Here is a 20,678-nt window from a genome sequence, read left to right on the forward strand (position 1 = left end):
CCATTCATGTTTGCTTGCAGCCGTCAAGTTGACTGGGAAACCTGAACTCAGGGTCTGGCCCCCGGGTGTTTACACAATATCAGACGTTATTGCAGGGCTTCGTGCTGCTCTAGGGCTGGGTTTTCTATTAATTCCGGGTTAGGCCTTTGGTTCATTCTCCTTCTCAGATGTATGCTGCTCTTGTTTTAGCAAAAGTTGCTCTTCCTGTTTGCAAAAGAACCAGACTGTGGAGGAGGGCAGGAGAGGGTTCCAATTGAGAGTGAGAGAGAGAGAGAGAGAGAGAGAGAGAGAGAGAGAGAGAGAAAGCGTAAGCGTGCTCAGTATCTTTATAGAGGCAACACTTCCCACTGTGGTGAGTCAAAACTATCTGGTATATGGCTCCTCTTATGCCAGGGTTTACCCCCAGATTGAGAGGTTTCCAATTCCTCCAACTCTCACTCTCATTGGCTTTTAAACTCACACAAGCTTCCCGAGCTAAAAATGGGTAAGTACCCCTGCATATCCACACAAGACATATTCAAATGTCCATATAATCAGGGAAAGGCAGGACAGGGTAGTGGAAAGAGAGTGGGTGTGGTTTGTTAGAAGATACTCAAACTGCAGCCCTGAGGCTTTCTCTATCTGCTGAGGGACTTTGAACAGAAGTCATTTAATCTCCCATTTCCCCTAACCCCAAATCTTGGAGATAACAGCACTTACCTCAGATAGGTTTTAAAGAGTTAGTGACATATTGTAATATAAAATGCCTACCAAATACATTGCCTAGATCATAGTAGGTGCTCAACAAAAACAGCTCTGCTTTGCTCAGTCCTGTAAAACTGGGGCATCTACTGGACATAGTAGCTGTGTCTATTGCCTTGGACATGCCAGCCATGCCCACACTCAGAGGGATGTAGCAGGATCTGAGCAGCAAAGACTAGAGATGTGTATAGTGAAGGACGCAGGCATGGCCAGAACATACAGCAGTTGTTACAAATCATTCTTTGTCCTATCATCCCTTGAGCCAAATAACAATTTAAAAAAAAGGAGGGGAGTTCTATTGGAAAGAGCTGGGGAGCTCCTAACACAAAGGGGAGAGTGCAAACACAGTCTGCAAGGAGGATTTAGCTACTTTAGGTGGAGAAAGCATCAATTTGTCTGCAAAGAGAGGTAGCAAGTGACAGGGCTCCCCCCAAGTGAAATAAAAATAATGTGCTTGCGATCGTGCCACTGATTATAAATAGTCCATCAGCTCTGCCATGTGTCATCAGCCAGAAATATCATTAGGAAACTTTACATTTTCTGACATACCCTTTAAGAAACACAGAGCTTGGGGTGGCTGCAAAACCAGCTTGAACTTCCCAGGCAATGTTATTGATTTGTGGGCGGCAGCAGAGCCGAAGGGGAGGAAAATGACAGGACGTCACATGTCAGCAAAGACTGATTACATAAAACTCTCTTTGGAGTACCAAGGCCAGGGCTGGGAGACAATATAGCTAAAAACCTGCCATTTCCTGGTGACAGGAGCCCATTTCAGCAGCCAAAAAATCTTTCCAACAGCTTCTGTTTTGCTGGTAAATGTCTGTGTTTGTGTTGGTTGTAGGAGGGAACCTGGAAAACAAGTTAGGTTCTGGATCAGAAAATGGGTGACTTTGTTATCCTTTATAGGATGGAGGGAAAGAGAATCATGACATTGTTCCCCAAATGGAAAGCCCAAAATGACAACATCTTCCATTAGGATATTCCTTTGTGTTTTGGAAGAACAGGGTTAGAATAGGAAAGATAGGGGCAAACTTTACCAGATGTACCCTTCACCAGCCAGAATTAGTAACTAAAGGGAGACGAGAATGCTGGGCAAACTCCAGCTGCTAGGACTCTTCCCTTTCCACTTCACTGTGTAAGTGTGATGTGTGAGCAGTGTGTGTGTGTGTGTGTGTGTGTGTGTGTGTGTGTGTGTGTGTGTGTGTGTGAGAGAGAGAGAGAGAGAGAGAGAGAGGGAGAGAGAAAGAGAGAGAGGAGTGTGAATTATAAGACTTCGTCACATGTTCCAAGAAACTTCATTTTGCAAATACATAAATTCAGAGACTAATTTCATTGGTTTAAAAATATCATTTATCCTAAATTTGGCTCTACCTCATCAAGCCTAACTAAATAATTCACCTAATTAAATTCATTTTCATTATGTAAATTTCTCAATCATATTTACCTTGCATATACAAGAAGTCTTAAAAATTTGCTGTATTAAAATAATCTTATAATCACTTTTTAAACATAGTCATTCACTAAGTTCTAGGAAAGTAGTAATATGGTCAATCTATCCAGCCCAACTTAATTTGTATAAAATTAAAATGAAAAATATAAACAAAACATTCACCATTTAATTGCAAACATTAGACCTAACTCACATTGAAATAGTACCTGATTCATTATACTGATGGAATGAATATATAGTTTAGGCTTGGTGGGTCCTATATGCCCATCAGTATAATGTGGAGAAATTTATCATGCTTACCAGCAGTACATGCTCCTGATACAATACCCCCTTTCTCAAATTATTCATATATTGATGGAAACCTAAAATAAATACAGTGGGTATTATTTTTGCATTCTATATTTTATCTTTGTTTTAGACCTTTGCTTCCGAAGAAAGGAAAACATACTCAGCTTCAAGTTCCGGGAAGATTCTGAAGGTCAAGTGAGGGAAAAGACTCCATGTCAACCCACCTGTCTGTATCAGTCCCAAATCTACCATCACCTTAGCAATTAGCATTACTGTATTATCATCACCTGCTCTGGGTTTAGAGCTAGACTTCATTTAACATCAAAAATGAGGGTGCTTTTGGGAATGCTAAAAACCAGATGAACATCATTTTAGAAAGGACGAAGGGGAAAAGGATGCTGATTCTCCTTGATATAAAATAATGAACTGCAAACTCTAAAACAGAACATTGCAGTGAACGAGAAGAAGATAGAGGCAAAAACTTGCCTGTGAATTTAAAGATGTGAGATAAACTGGCAGCACAATGGAACTACCTGTGGTTAGCCTAGTTAGCTTTCTTAACATGCTTCTCACCATCATAGGAAGAATCCAGCTAAGTCTAATAAAAAAATACTCTATGGATCTAAGCATTCTCTTTTAAAATGTCCTACAGAGGACAAGTAGAAAATCCAAAAACCTAAGCTTCTTTTCTTTTAGAAACTGTTTTAGTAGTGGGAGAAAGAAAAATGAGAAAAAATTTTGTTTTAATTTTGGTGGGCACGTATCAGTAATAGGTTTCAGAACTGCAGTTAAGTGATTATAGAAAAATACAGATGAAATACATTCACAAAAAACACCAACACTTTTTTCATGGGACCAAGAGAGCCACCATGCTGGGAAAGCCCGGGGGACCCAGTCTGGAGCCTAAGCTAGTGTGTATGTATCTGCATCCCAAAAATAGATAATGTCTTATCATTTTTTCTAATAACTGATTTTTCTCCCTTTATCAGCCATAGCTCTGAGCATATAGTTATGGAAACAGTATTTTCAGAACAGAAAATTAAAACAAACTGCATTTTTGTTCCCATTTTATGAGTTTATTTTGATAACATGTTGAACAAATAAAAAATGAAATCACTGAAGTTATGTTTACTGAATCATCTTTACCAAAAAAAATAAGATAATACAAAATGAACACTGTCTTCAAAATTTAGACACTATAGCAAATAACTGGATCCTTGATGCTCAGGTGACCTACAACCCCTGTATTTGACAAGTCCCTAATAGTTCTGCCCAGCAGGCATGGGTGAGGGGTTCTCAGTTACCAATGTACGGGCAAGAAATGCATTCTTGGCAGTTAGGAATAGAAACTTATAATGCAGAATGTAGTTTCCAAGAGAAAACTGCTATATACATAATGGTTATACTTTAAAGCACTCCAGTGTATTTTGGATTAAACAGTTTTTGTTTTTAACAAGCTGTTCTTAAATCTGAACCTGAATATTTCTATTTTTATAAAGCACAGGCACATGCATACACACACATACACAAACACACAATGTGTCTTCCTACTATGACATGGCAACAAGTTTATTCTTGCAGTTTTATGTGTAAAATACAGATGAAACATGTTCACAAAACTGAGCACTTAGAAGCTGAACGACTTTGCACAAAAGCTAGCTCATAAAAGTTTGCATCCTTGTGCACAGGAGGTAATCAACATACGCTGGATAAGCGAACGAATGGGAGTATGCATTTATAGTCATTCTTCATTTCTGGAAGCATTTGACCAGATATGTTCTATATGTTTGGAGGAAGAAAGGGCAAAGAGGGGATACTGGGGGAATTCATTCTGCATTTGTGAGAAAGAGAGAACACAACAATAAACTCACACCAGGGATTAGAAAACAAAACACAAAGAAAGAATGTCCTGCATGGGTTCTCTTCTAGCACAGATCAGGTGAACAACAAAATCTACCCTTGCCCACCTTTCCACAGAGATTCTGAGTTCACATAGTGCTTTCCCATCCATTCTATTTCATGTGATTCTCACAAGATCCCTGTGTGAGAGATAATCATCATTTTACAGATGTGGAAACTGAAGTTTAGAGAAAACGGTGATTTGCCAAAGATCACAGAGCTAGATCTTAGCTTAGACCAGGCTTGGCAAACTTTTTAATGTATAGGACAAATGGTAAATAGTTTAGGCTTGGTGGGTCCTATAGTCCTTGTCATGACAACTCTGCCACTGTGTAGCAGTCATAGACAATATGTAAACAAATTAACATGGCTGTGTTCCAATAAAACTTTATCTAGAAAAACAGGCAATGGGTCCAATTTGGCCTGTAGGTTGTAGTTTGCTGATTCCTTGGTCAAGATTTTTTGACTCCAAATTCTGTACCCTTTATCATAACCACTATTACTCCATTTGAACTAAAACATTAACTATTTGGAGGCCCTGAAATACATCAGAGGCTTTTTTAATCAGCTAAGAAAAAGTAAATGATCTTCAGGAGTCTGTATAAGAATTTTTATTGTATTCAATCTCTAAAAATGTCGAGACCATAACTGGTTATCACCCCTTATTTTGCCAGCCATTCTGGATAGAAGTAGTTTTTCCTTGCCTTAGGGTCCTGGGGATTATTCTGATCCTGACATCCTCATGGTCGATGGCAGCAGTAGAGAAACTGGCCAGAAGGAACCTTGACACTTCTGCACTGCCAACCTGCACACCTTGCTTTTTCTCTCTTTAAAAACCATAATTCTCCAGAAACCTAACAGTTACTACTCTCATTTGCAGAGCCCCTGAGGGGGCAACCAGATGGGTAGCTGCTGTTGAAAACTTCTGAGTTGAGTAAGGAATTTTTGTGGATGTTAGAACCCCTAGCTCAGGCTGAAATCTTGTTCACAAAGCACATGATAAAATCCCCAGTCACCTCAGGATCACCTACGTGCTGATAATCCACACACCGGGTTAATCACAGCCAACTACAAATCACAGGACTCCTTCACTGCCAGTTCCCAGATGCCTCTCCCTGCTTTCATCTGCCTCCAAAAGCTACCTGAACACACCCAGGAAAGGGTCAGTTGTTACTGAATATATAAATGTGTATGTGGTTTAAAACTGTACTTGCTGTATAACCTTGGTTGAGTCATTTAAGCTTCATCAGCATGTTCCCTTATCTGGAAAAATAGAGATAATTCCTTAATCCTCACAATCAAAGGATCTCTGTGAGGATTATATTAGCATGGGCACTAGCAGCAGCTACAATTTGTTCAGTGCCTACTTTGTGCCAGGCACTGTGCTAAGTGGCTTACTAATGTTACCTTATTTAATCCTGTGTGAAATGGGTGTCATCAGACCCATTGTAAGGATAAGGAAAGTGAGGCCACCCCAGCATCGACCTGCTGGGTTCCGGCGATCCTTCTGCCTCAGCCTTCCAAGTAGCTACCACGCCCGGCTAATTTTTTGATTTATTGTAGAGATGAGGTCTTGCTAAGTTGCCTGGGTTGGTCTCAAACCCACGGGCTCAGGCAATCCACTTGTCTCAGCCTCCCAAAGTGCTGGGATTACAGACTGAGCCACTGAGCCTAGCCTGAGAAATGTTAAATAGTCTGTCCAAAGTCAACCAGCAAGTAGGCTCTAGTGCTAGTATTTGAATTAACCCAGGTCTATGTGATATCCCAGCTCATGGTTTCTCTCCACAGGGACCGGCATCCATGCAAGTGCCCAGCAGAGTGTCAGGCATCAGGTAAGTAGTCAAGGAGATGCATTCACCCTGCACTGGGTCTCTTCTTCTTCTTAACACTGACTGGGGATGCCTCAGGGTTCTGGAGTACTTATGATTGCTCTCTCCCATCCCACCTCTAGGAGGTTTACAACATCAGTCTGAATTTTTGCTTTTATCCTTGCAAGCCCAATGTTATTTCAGTCGACTAGTCAGAGGATTTATTTTCTTTTGGTCAGTCACACGATTTCCTCCAACTAATTATGACTTAAAGCCTTGCTACTCAAAGTGCAGTCCCATACCAGTATCAACAGCATCACCAAGGGACTTGTGAGCAATGCAGATCCTCAGGTCCCATCCCAGACTTACTGAATCAGAATCTGCATTACAACAAGATGCTCAGGTGCATCAAATGTACATTAAAAATTGAGAAACACTGGTTTGAAGTATGATGAGAAACAATGGAAAGAAAGGGACTTGGAGTTAGTCAGACATGTGTCTGAATCTAGTTCTTTAGCTTATTGTTGTGTGACCCTCCTTGTGTCTTGGTTTCTGGAAATTCTACACACCCAAAATTTGTTAATATACACTGTTTCTTTTTGTCCCCAAATTTTGCTCTTTCTGCTTTAGTACCCTTACCTATAAAATGAGGTTAATATTACCTTTTCCCAAGAGGTTATTAGGAGAATTGAAAGTTACAATGCAGGCTGGGCATGGTGGCTCATGCCTGTAATCCCAGCACTTAGGTAGGCCGAGGCAGACAGATTGTTTGAGTGTAGGAGTTTGAGACCAACCCGGGCAAAATAGCAAAACCCAATCTCTACAAAAAATCAAAAAATTAACCAAGTATGTGACATGTGCCCACTGTCCCACCTACATGGAATGCCGAGGTGGAAAGATCACTTGAGCACAGAAGGTTGACGCTGCCATGAGCCATGATTGTTGTGATCATGCCACTGCACTCCAGCCTGGGCAACAGAGTGAGACTCTGACTCAAAAAAAAAAAAAAAAAAAAAGTGATAATGCAAGTAAAGTGACTGGCATATAACAAATGCTCAACAGATGTTTGTTCCTTTTGCTTCTTCTCCCATGCCCTATGAGATACTGGCTTACACTGTTTCCTATGTGCATATTATTTCTTCAATGAAGCCCCAGCCTCCTTGAAAGTAGAGAATGCTTCTGATGCTTTTCTTTTACATTGAAGCACATAATATGCTACAAGCATACAAATCCCACATGTAACTGGCACCTACTACATGCTAGACACTATGGGTGGAAATTGTTCTTCCTTTCAGGGGGCTTATGATGTAGAAAGGAAAGACAAGGTATAAGAACTAAGTATAACCCAGCACAAATAATAAATATAGCAGAGATTTTTCTTTCAAAGCTATATACAGGAACAGAGAGGAAGTGGCGACTAATTCTGACTGAGCAAATAAGGAAAGGCCTCCGGGAAGTGGAGGCATTTAGCTGGGCTTTGAAGATAAAGTTTTGATAAAGTTCCTCTATCAATGTGATGACATCCCAACTTGAGGGCCGAATTCAAGCACTAAATTTATCCCACAAATATTGATTATCAGTTAAATGCCAGCCATAATTCCATTCACTGAGAACGTAGAAGAGAACAAAACATACTTGGCTTCTGCCATCAATGAATTTATTTTCTGATTGGGGTTGAGGGAGATGGACAAAAAATATATAAATAAAATATAAAGTTTGTCAGTTCTAAGGAGAAAATTAAGTAGAGAAGGGGAAAGGTAGTGTGGGGGTGGGGCTGCAAATTTTTCATAAGATTATCAGGTAAGGTACCCCTACTAAGGTGATATGAGAACAGAGACCTGAGGGAATGATGTAGCCAGTTACTCTTATCTAAGGTAGAAGAGTCCCAGGAAGAGGGAGTCTCACATGCAAAGGCCCTGAGGCAGGAGCACGCTTTGTGTGTTGGAGCAATGGCACAAGTGAATGTAAGGGCAACTCACCTTGTCAAATAACTAAAAAGAGGAAAGGGGGACCCTTGGTTTCTTTACATTGATTCTACCATGTTACTGAATAAGGCCTATGTGAAAACCACTCAGGCCCTCTCTCCTCAGTCTTGCAGGTAAGATAAACATTCTTACTGATATACCCTTTCAAAACTGTCTCTCAATGTGTCACAACTTCCTATTAGACTGGGAGACACTTGCAGCCAAGATGGTGTTTTTTCCATCTCTGTAACCCCAAGAATGATCAAAGGGCATTTGGCATGTTGGATATCCAATAAATGTTTATTGGTTAGGTTAATCAATATTATCTATTTTCATGCATACTTACATTCTCTTAACCACTCTCTGTCTCTCAAATACCAAACAGAAAGAGACCAAGAAGAACAGCAAAATATTTATTAACAGAGCCTCATGCATGTCCAGAAGAAGTTGGTAAGAGAAATCATTACCCATAAGACACATGTGAAAGATCTATGGGCATTTAGTCTGAAGGAGAAAAGACTCTAGAGATACTCAAAGCTCCTTCTAATATTCTGAAAGGTTATCATGGGAAGGCAGGGGTAGATTTGCTACACAGGGCTCCAAAGGACAGAATGAGAATCAGGTAGTAGAAGGAAATTAGGGGAAAGATTTTTGCCTTGATCAAAGGAAGAATTTTCTAATAATGACTTTATACGGAAATGGGCTGCTTTGTGAGGTGGTAAGGGCTCCCTGACTAGAAGTATGCTAACAGAAGTTAGGCTTGCCCTTTGTCAGGAGATGCTACAGCAGTCTGCAAGACTGACTACTAAGATCTCTTCAAAGGTTCTAAGTTATATTTATTTTGGACCCAAAGCTTACACCTGGTTTCAGTTTATACCCATTTCTAACTGGGAAAATAAAAATAATAGAGAATATTTATTGAACACCTACTATGGGCCACACACTTTACTTATATCTTAAATCTTTATAACCCTATGAAGCAGATATTTCTATCCCTGTTTTATAGAAGAGGAAACTAAGGCTCAGAGGGAGAAGTTACTTACGAAAGGTTATTTAGCTAGAAAACAGTATCTAGGCCCATCTGACTCCCCCACTTTCTGCTGTGCCCTGGTTTCTTGAAAATATGCTCATTTGTATGCTAAATACCTGATCTGACAGAAGCGTATGGCTGAGAGAGCCTGGGTTTTCTAGTACTATCTCCAAGTCACTATTCTTCCAATTAATTCCAATATATATCTCAAAGTATCCCATTCCCATCTCCTAACTTGGTTGTGACTTTCAAACTGAATTTGGTGTATCATAGAATGACAGTCTTGGAAAGGACTTTCATATCAATGATATCTCTTCTACAGAGTAGAAACTGAGGACCAAAGAAGAAACAAGGAGTTCATTATCTAGTATGAAAGTCAGACCCATGAATTAACAATGATAGTAAAGTACAGTTAAGTGTTATAGTAAGAAGGAGAAAGAGTTTTCTGGAGGAACTGATACCTGAACTGAGAGTAATATGAAAAGACTGATAGACAACAGCCAAGCAATAGGCAGTCAAGGGCAACAGGCAGAGAAGAGCATTCCAGGAGGAGGGGACAGGATAATCACCCATTCCTTAAAAAGAGAGAACTGCCACTAAGTTTATAGCCTTTTCTTCCATGATGATATCAACCTGTACTGTCAATACCATTTCTAGGTTTAGTTCATTCTCAGATGTATATATGACAGAGGTTCAGGAATCATTTAGGTATCTGTAATTTTGAGTGTGTGTGCTCTCTGCCATTTTTTTTTTTTTTTGAGTTGGAGTCTCACTCTGTCGCCCAGACTGGAGTGCAGTGGCCGCTCCCGGCTACCACAACCTCGCCTGCTGGGCTCCGGCAATCCTTCCGCCTCAGCCTTCCAAGTAGCTGGAATTACAGGCATGCGCTACCACGCCCGGCTGATTTTTTGATTTATTGTAGAGATGAGGTCTCGCTGCCCAGGCGGGTCTCGAACCCGCAGGCTCAGGCAATTCACTCACCTCAGCCTCCCAAAGGCACGGGATTACAGGCTGAGCCACCGAGCCCGGCTTCTGCCATTTTTTTAAAAAACAGGACTCAGCATTCCTTATTCTGAATTCCCAAAGTATTTAGAATAACTCTGAGTCATTCTTTGTTTCCAGAGGTTACATTCTGGCTTCCTAAGGAGATGTCATTTCTACTCACCATGTGGCATCAAGATGGCAACAAGCAAAGTGCTTGGCCCACAGTAGGTATTCCATATAAGTTTGTTGAACAGAATGCATTTCTCAGTGGACCTTAAATTCCTTAAGTGTGTGTGTGGGCGGGTGTTGGGTCTCATTAGATCCATATGGATCTTGTTATGACCAATGTCTGGCACATGGGATACTTTCAACAAATCTGTGTTGAATGAATGAATTCAATAAGTGAGTGACAGTTAAGAAAAACAGTTACCATTTTTTGAGTGCCAGACACTGTACTAGGCACTTTAATTCTATCATTTCATCTAGTCCCCGCAAATAATCCTGTAAGGTAGGCATTATTACTGCCATTTACAATCAAGGAAACCTAAGATCCCAAGACTTGAATCCATACAGCTCCAAAGCCCACACAGGCTTTTAATAGAGTTTCCTGATTTCAGAAATGCTATCAACCAAACTGTTCACGGAGATGTAAAACGTGCTTCTGCACATGGAAATGCACAAAGAACATACATTCATTTCCAGCAGCCCCAAAGAAGAGAGGGCCAATTACAAAGCGACACTATTCAGTAAGAAAAGCCAACCAACTAATTCTCAAAGGAGTTGTTGTTGTTGTTCCTCTTTTGGTTTTGGTTTTGTCCTATAATATAAATTGTTCCAAATGATAGGTCTCCAAATATACATTTCAATAATAAACCTCAATAAATGAAAAGATGAACTAATTTGAACCCAATTTTTCTTCTGTTTGTTCAGAAAATAAAGGAAATTTGTAAGAAAAAAGTTGGTACGAAATACTTGGCTAAAAAAAAAAAAAAAGCAAAAATATTCTAGGTAATGTACCAGGGACAATAGAAGACTCAGTGACAACTATCTCAACTTCAGTATTTATCATACAAAAAAGAGTGTTCAGACTGATGACCCTAGGGCAATGAAAGATTCTTAATCGAAGCAACATTAAATTATGTACAGAATATTCTTACAAGACAGGAAAGAATAGTCACACATTTAAAAATATTTTTAACTAGGGCTGAAAAAAAAGAGGAGGATTTTGGCAAACTCCCAGCAGAAAAATGAACCAGAATTCTTAATTCTTGGCTGGCTTACTCTCACATGAAACAAAGGTTTGGATGTCAGCTAGATAAACCTTTCCACCCAGAGTAGATGCAAACCAACAGGTGACTCCAGAAATGCAGCTGATGTTAAAGCCCAGGGTTTAGCAACAAAGGAAGAAGAGGCAGAAAAAAATTATCAGGTTAATACTAATTACATACACTGTAATTAGCCTTTGGGCAAAATGAGACTTTCTGTGGGTGAAATGTCTGTGGGTGAAAGGAACTGCTGTATTTAACACTAAGACAATGGCTTCCAAAACTCCCACCAGACACCATTCTACAAAGGGCTTGTGCAGGCTCCTGATATCATGTTGGGATTTTGATTAAATGAGATAAGTTATATGAGAGAGCTTGGCACAGAGTAATGCTTCATAAATATTAACTGAATATAAATCGATTAAAACTGCCCCTATTCAAAGTAAAAGAAAATTCATGGCTCTCACTGAAGGAGATGAGACAAATAACTTGTCTGTGCAGAGATAAGTCAGGGTGTCAAAAGTTAGTTAAAAGACTCTGTCTGAAAAACTCTGTCAGTGTGTACTTTCTGAAATAACTAGTGCCCTGGGGTTCTCTGGTCTTGCACCTACCACTAATATCTGTGTGAATTGTAGACAGGAATACCTCTGTCCTTATCATCAAGGAGTTCCCTGATAGTAAAGTACCAGACATGAAGTTCACCACTGTAGTCTGACAGCTTAGTTCAGTTCCAACAAATATTGAAAAAGAAAGAGATTTCCCACATCCATGAAAAAAAAACCCAAAAGTATATTTTTCTTTTTTATCACCATTCAGCTTGCATGTAAGAAATAAGGCAAAATAAAGACCTAAAAAACCCAAGAACAAAAGAACTCATGCAGAAATAGATCTGTAGGGTAGGAATTGAGGAGGAAAGCCATCTTCTTTAATTTTCTAAAAAGCTAAGGGATTCTTGGGGAATGGCTACACCAAGCAAGTATGACCAGCTTTGTTACATTGAGTTAAGGACGTGGCAGGCAAGAAGATGAAGGAGAGCCTGGGAATGTGTGTGAGATTACAAAATGTGAGCACCTTCTAATGGCTCAGCTCTTCCAGGCAATGGAAAATGAAATGTCATTCCAACAACAAGGACATCAAATGAACCCATGGTTTGAATTACAGCCAGAACATGCTCAGTACTCAATAATTTTCAAAAAAATGTGTGAGATGGGTCTACATTGACACTATTTTTTTGTTTTACCTGGGAGTAGGTGAGACTTTCCTAGTATACCAAGGTCTCTACTTGCCCACCCACAAGCAATTAGAGGAACTCTCCTCTTAACAAAAGAAATGAGGTCATCAGGTAGGAAATGTCCCAAACTACCTCCTTCTCTCCCACTCCCAAACATATCCCTCATGGAGCTTCAGTCTTCTCTCCTGGTTTGAAAATGACAGTTATACGCACCTCATCAACAAGGGTAACTGCATAATAAACATTTGTATACCTAACCCTGAATCGTACTCCACATCTTTATAATAATCTTTAAAAAAAGAAAAGAAAATGACAGTATACAAAATGCTGGAGAAAAAAGGTTCCTTGGGTAATGCTACATATTATATCATTCCTTTTAAGTTTTATAATGCATGTTAGCATAGACTCAGAGAAGAAGGGGTTTTAAAAAATCACTTTTAAACTTGATTCACTTCAGTTTCCCAAACTCATTTGGTCACAGAAACCTTTTCAAAAAACATATTATCAGTTAAGCACCTTTGGGAAAGACTTTTAGATGCAATTCCCAAATGAACATTACCCTTTGAATGTACAGAATACTGCCTCGGGATGTAACTACCCTAAAGTGGAGGGGTCTGGTCCCCAAAGCTGAGTTCCTGAGATAACAGAGGGGCCAGTAGAAAAAAAGGAAGAGTGAGACAGAAAATACTTCTAAGGTCTCTTTTCACCATGACAGTCTATGATTCTGCTTCCCAGAAGATATCAAGTAGTCTTGCTTCTGGGATGATCCTAACACAGTACGGCGATGCATAGTGGGGAGGGGAGTCAGACATATGAAGACATGTTTTCATGTTGGTACAAGTTGTATGAGTATGGTTCTAGCTCCTGTGTTAGCAGTCAGCATGCAGTGAGCTCAAGGAGTCTCACCAGAAGAACCAAAGACCTGAGTAAAACAAAACAAAACATAATTGTATGTCGCTGTATGGATCTTCAAGCAGGGGCAACATCTTGTAGGTACACACACACAGAGACACACATGTATGGTATCTATACTTAACGGATTAGGCATATGACTGTGAACAGTAGTATAGTACAACAGATAGAGACAGGGGTTTTAGAGTCAAATAAACATGGGTTCAACTTTGCTCTGTCACTTAGAAACTGTGTGATCTCTAATTACTTAGCCTTTCTGAGTCTGTTTCCTCACCCATAAAATAGGGCTAATAATACCTATACCTCATAGAACTGCAGTAGGAATTGTATTACTATATGCTAAGTGTTGTTCTACGTATTTTATGTATATTAATCCTATAAAATGGGGGTAATCATATCAATACCCCCATTTTAGAAATGAAAAACAGGCACAGAGAGCGTAAGAATTTGCCTGCTATGTGTAGCTAGTAAGCGGTAAGCTGGGATGTAAATAAAGGCAGTGTTGCTCTTAATCACTAGGCTATCTCGCTAAGCACAGTGCTGGATTATAGTAGGTCCATGAGACTTCCCTGGAAGACAGACACACATATACAAATATACAAACACCCTACACCTCCTCTTCCTCTCTTGGTTTAAAAATTTGCTGTTTTTGTTATTAGTTTATTACATGGTGCCATTCAAGTGGGCAGCATGTGGACACCAGCTTCCCAAACACAAGGATCCTATGTGGCTGCTCAAGGAACAGAAGATTAATTTCAAGTCTGAGAAATGTTAGTTCATTCTGCATGATGACTCACAACTGCTATTTTCACAAACAGCCTGCTAATTAAACTTTCTTATGAACTCTGCTAACCAATTTTTCCAATGCACGGAGGAAAAAAAATCACTCATTATAGACCGGAATCCAAAATCTAATATTAACAGCACAAGTAGGATCTGTGGCATAGTAATTTGATCAGCTTGAGCATTAATAACAGTTAGACACCGATGTCTGAGAGAGTTAATCAGCTTTTGTTGAGATGTACATAGATAACTGAACAAAACATCTGGAAGGCAGACTAGAAAGCAAAGCTAGCTTATCACACGGGGGTTGGCCTTACCCTCATAAATTCCCTGCTTACAATGTCCTATCTTCTAGGTGACCACAGTAATATCCTAAATTGGTGCATAATTTTAACATTAGCAACTTATCTGACCTCAGGACATACAAGAAGGTGTGAAGAGTCAGCATTATAATCCCCATTTGATGCACAACCTCAGCCATAAATGGTTTGATCCGCTGAAAGTCCCACAGCTAGTGCTAGGATAAAAACTTGGTAGATCCTTCTATTTTATCATGTTGCCACTTATAAAAGTGGTCTCTTTTTTTTAGAACATTCTTAGAAATTATCCTGAAACATTCAAATACAGACAGTCTGACTTAACATGGTTCAATTTACAATTTTTTTAAACTTTAGGATGGATTAGTCAAGGTATTAAATACATTTTTTACTTAGAATATTTGCAGCTTATGATAGGTTTATGGGGATACTGCCCCACCGTAAGTCAAGGAGCATCTGTATTAAACAACCAAAACTGGTGTTCATTATCACTGCAGTTATTCCTGAAGCTTACTGAAATACATTCTACACAGCCACACTCTTGACTCAGGATGAAACAGCAAGAACATTGGGAACACTCTTGTGAAGGTGTCTTGTCCCAACTGGCAGACAAACATGGGTATACAACTGGCTCAGTAACTTGCCAGCTGCGTGACCTTAGGTCGATCACTTTAAACTCCATGAGTCTAAGTTTCCTTGTCTAAATGAGATAACGATTATAAAGCAAGATCTAACATCTGGCATTTAGCAGGTGCTTAATAAATATAAGTTCTCACTCCATTTAATAAATATAAGTTCCCATTGCATCCTCCTGCCTTCTCAGATGCTATCTTCTACTTTGAATTACATAACTGAGGATTGAACCAGGAACAGATAGCAGCTTTCCCTCTCCTCCCCCTTTATCCATCTGTTAGCCCAGGGGTAAGACCCCTGGTGAAAAGTGGTTAGGAGCTATGAGCTAGGAGGAGTCCTTCTCATGAATAGGTTGCTTTTGTTTACAAAGTGCTTTCAAATGTGTCCCCTGGCTTGAACTCACAAGTAGGGTCAGGATTAATCTCTACTGTATACTGGAGGAAATAGAGGTCCAAGGAATAAAGTGACTTAGATAAGGCCACACATATATCTATTTAGTATGTGAGTTTATAGAGGCAAGGAGCAGGACTTTCACTGAAGTCTGTCTCACTTCAGGTTAGTTCAATGCACTGTGTTTGGTATTTCTGATCAGAAAGCGTTTGGGGGCATGTGTGTGTGTGTGTGTGTATATGCGTGCATTGGGGAGAGTGAAGCTCTTGGGTAGTGCTCTCTTTGTTTTGTATGTAGATAGAGGATGGTTTTGTACGTAGAGAGGATGGTCTGTCTTGTACGTAAGGAGGATGGTCTGTCTCATTAGGAAGGCTCCTTTGACTGGTGAGGGTACTGGAAAGAGCAAAGATGGCTGAGGACTAGTTCCAGTTTCCACAGTCAGGACCAGAAGTGAGAGTGACATTTGAGCTTCCTGTTTGTTGCCCAGTTCAGGGTTCTGGGCAATGGAAAACTAGCCAGAACTCACTGTGGGAACCTTCACCAGAAAGATGGAAGCAGAAGACTGAAGTTCCTGCATGTCCAGCCTTGGGGCCTGAAGAGAAAGAGAAGACTGAAGAGTCTCAAGAAATCAGTAATAACTCAGTTTAGGGCGGCGCTCAAGGAAGGCCTGCTTCAGAATACCTCCTCTGGCACATTGTTTAGGCCTCATGTTAATAAAAACATGGACTCTACTCAGGTAGCTTCTCTGTGTTACTGCCTGCCTTGCCCATAAAAAGCAAGTCAATCAACCAAAAATGGGTCCAGATAAGAAAGATGAGAAAAGAAAAATTTGTACACCTAGAGAAGAGGCTAAAGAAAGGGTGATAGGAAGGGATGTGGGGCTAGGAACTTGTGGGACAGGAAACAAGTAAAGAAAACAAGAGAGGAAGGAAGAGCAGGAAAATAAGAAGCCGAGTGCTCTTGACTCAAGTCTTCTTTGGCCTGCACTGGCCTTACCTGTGACGTGAGTACAAATATTGCCTATATTGGATACTTCAACAGGTTAAAGAAAGTACTAAAAGTCTCTGAAAACAAACACAAAGGACACATATCATGGATTACTCAGTCTACATTTTATGCTCATACCATCAATAAGAGGATTTAATTGGATTCAAGATGTTTGTGATGAGAAATTCTATTAGCAGCCATAGACATTGGAGTTATTACTCTAACTAGCTGTATCTACTTTGTGTTGATGGGGTCTTGCATCTCACCAGACATTCAACTTCAAAACAAGGGCCATGCAGAAAACCAAACTTATAAATAAGCAAGAAATTAAAGTAGGTGGAAGAGAAGTCACTGAGTGAACCTGACCTCAGAAAGATAAACAATGATTCCCAGATCATAGACACCATGGGAAGTCTGTAGATAGTCAACTTCCTTCTATGTAAGGTATGGTTACCTATTAGCAAAGTGAAGAAACACAGGCTTCAGAGTCCAATAGACTTGGGTTCATATCTCAGTTCCACCACTTATCAGCTATGACACTGGATAAATTACTTAACCTCTCTGAGTTTCAGTTATTTCGTTGACACAAAAGTGGTATCCACACCCCACAGAGTAGTCCTGATTGTCTATTCACCATTCCTTTAAGATGTCTGTATTAGTCAGCTTGGCTGTCACAACAGAATATCACAGACTGGGAGCCTTAAACAACAGAAATTTATTTTCTCACAGTTACGGAGACTAGTAGTCAAGATCAGGGCACTAGTGTGGGGTTCTGGTAAGGACTCTTTTTCTGGCTTGCAGAGGGGTCTTTTTCTGGTCTGCTTGGTGTGTGCATGTGGAAAGAATTCTGGTCTCTCTTCCTTTCTTATAAGGACAGTAATCCTATCAGATCATGGCTTTACCCATATGACCCCATCTAACCTTAATTATTTCCATACCAGCCCTATCTCCAAACACAATTACACTGAGGGTTAGAGCTTCAACATAAGAATGTTGGGGGGACACAAACACTCACTCCATAACAATGTCTCTGAAGTTGGGCTCACTGCTTCTTTCTCATAGACTAGTCTCTACAGTCTAATCTCTGCCAAATTGAAGGCTCATTCTTTATTGACACTTGCTCTGAGACCCCCAGCTCATTGTCATCTTTTTCTCCTTTGAACACTTATGACAGATGTTGTCTTCGTCTTCATTCAGTAGAGACATGTGGTAAATTAACAGAAAGACTACGTATAGGCTTTGCCATCAGAAAGACCAAATCCCACTTACAAGCTGACTAATTCTAGGCCTTGGCGTCGTCATCTGAAAAATAGGGCTAATACCACTGATCATGCATGACTGATATAAAATGAGATAACATACACAATATGCCTAGCACTGTAACTGATACATAGGAGGCATTATGTCAAACCTCCACCTTCACTGCATGGTTATGAATCCTTTTTCACTATCTTTCCAATGTCATAAATAGCCAGGACCGGGAAGGGTGAGACTGTGCCATAATGAAAAACAAAACACTCCCATAAAACAGCAAAGGTAGATGTGTAGTGAGATGCATCATAAGAAGGCTCCCAGTCCCTTCCAGATCTTCTGGCCAATGGAAGGACCTGCAATTTATTCTGGCTTCCCACCACTCACTGGTCCTGCAGCAACATGTGGGCACAAAGCATGTCTTATCCTTTTTGGCTTCCTCACAGACTGATACAGAATTTCAGAGAAGGGAAGGACATTTATTTAGTCTGAGAGAGCAGACACTAAATAAATACTGTTGGTTGACTGAAAATGTTTTACAAATGTAAAAGCGTTATACAAATATATAGTCTCTATCCGATTTTTACCTTCTCTCCAAATGGGAAATATCTTCTCCTATCAAAGTTCAATTTTGGGACTGCAGAGGAAACGAAAAGGCAACTTAAAGATCTTTAGTTCTTAAGAGGAATAAAGCCATACAGAGTTCATCAGTCAAGAGCAGGAAGGGAAATGTGGAATGGGGGGCGGGAGAATAGGTTGAAAAAAGAAATCACCACTACTACACCTCACAGAAGACGAGAAAAAAAATGAATTTCCCATTAACACATTTCAGAAAGCACTTTCCTCCTACCCTGAAGCTGATGAATTATATTTTTAGATAATGTGTGGAAATTTCAGTTTGACATTACCTTCCTGCTTAGTTCCTAGTCTCAATCAACCAGGCCATTACACAGGGAAGGTGGGGAGTGACTGAGTGAGTGTGTGGGTGTGTGTGTGTGTGTGTTGGGGGAAGGAGAGAAGGCTGGGTGAGCAGGGAATTGGTCTTACGAACCAAACAGTCAGCTAAAGCACAGAAATAGAAAATTCTTAAAATACCCAGGCCTGATTCACATCCTAGGTAAAAATTCTTTGAGACATCTCTCCTGGGATGTGAGAATACTTTCCTATGGTTATCTGAGTTCGGAAGCAGGGCAGATTTGGAAGGGAAGATGAAGGGGAAGACAGCCAGGAGGTAAAAGGAAACCATACCTGGTCTGTACTCCTGACTACTGCCATCCTGGGAAAATAAATTGTGTCAAAAGATGCATGATGTATCTGCACAAACCCTAAATCTCACAGCTCTGCTCAACTTCCAACCTTGTCCTAATTAGAAAGGACGGAAGCTCTCTGATGCCCCTGGATGAGTGTGTAAGAGGCACAATGACTACATGGTTTACTGTTCGCAATTCATGTTCTGACGTTCTTCAAGTTCCCCTTAATAAGGCAGACTTCTGTTCTCCTGTTTTGTAACCCCATTAGGCTGCCAAATCTTCTCCATACCTAAAAATTTTCCATTCACCCCCAACAATAACCAACTCCATCTTCCCAAGTCAACAAATCAAAACTGTTTTATTCTTCATTGTGAAATATGTATGACTGCAGGGAGGTGATAAGTAAAATGACAGAAGCAAATATGCCTGATTTTCCTCTGAATTCAGGAGACACATCACACTGTACCAAGCATAGTGTTCAAATCAGTAGCAAAATATTCTGATAATTGCTACCATTTGCTGTACTCTTATCACTAACAAATATCCCTCTGAATGAAGAAAAGTTCATTTAGCTAATCAATATCTTGGGATTTTCTTGGATATGCCTAATTGAGGTTGGGTTTTAACTATGCTTAAATATAAGGCAGCATCTGTTTCAATACAGTGCTTGCAAAATAAAGAAAAGGAGAACAGAGTGAAAGGTATTTCATAAAAGGAGAACATACGAAGTTAAAAACCACTCCAAATCAAGTCTTCCTTGTTTGGGTAAGCAGTGACCTGCTTAATCCAAAAATTTAGCTTTTTAATACATAGTGAGTTATTTTTTAAAAACAAAACATTTTGAGCTGTAATTATGTTTTTCTGTCCTAAAAGTTTTCATTCCCTATGTATATAAGCTGAGTTGATTTGTAAAGGGGAGCAGTCAGTTTAGTATTTTGGGGGAAACTGCCAGAGATAAAGTGTAAATCAGACAACGCACAATTAGTCAGACAGTGCTGGGTTCAAGTCCAAGCTCCTCTATCTTGGAAGCTAAGTCACCTTGACAAGTTATTCAGCTGCTCCTAATTTCAAGTTTCTTCATCTGTAAAATGATTGTCTTGAGGATTACTTGTGACTCCATTTACTGACCTCAGCACAATGCTTAGCGCATAGTAAGTACTCAATAAGCACTGGCTATTTTTATGATTCTTCAAGAAATCAAAATTTATTATTTAAATAAGCTACTATATGTAAAACATTTATTATAGTGCTTAGGACACACACTAAAACACACACACACACAAACATACAAAAGCTGCTGTTATTATTCTTATTTGTCTTTTCTGAGTGTGGTTAAGAAATTATGCAATAAACTAGCCTTAGGGCTGAATTCACATTTCAGAAGTGAGTTCAAAGCACTTTCATATTTTAGGATTTTTCAGAGTCTTTTATTGTTTATACAATTATCTCAGAAGTAAAACTTAACCAACTTCCCATTGTGTTCCTCTAAGTCCAG

General features: G+C 39.8%; 1 protein-coding gene across 1 annotated transcript in view; it reads right to left on the reverse strand.

Moving 5' to 3' along the window:
- Positions 1-20,678, reverse strand: part of LOC103265009 (ELAV-like protein 4) — a 68,905-nt gene that overhangs the window by 3,326 nt on the left and 44,901 nt on the right. The gene's annotated exons all lie outside the window — the stretch shown is intronic.

Source organism: Carlito syrichta, unplaced genomic scaffold (genome assembly GCF_000164805.1).
Source record: "Carlito syrichta isolate Samal-C Ts95f unplaced genomic scaffold, Tarsius_syrichta-2.0.1 Scaffold96983, whole genome shotgun sequence".
Taxonomy (NCBI): domain Eukaryota; kingdom Metazoa; phylum Chordata; class Mammalia; order Primates; family Tarsiidae; genus Carlito; species Carlito syrichta.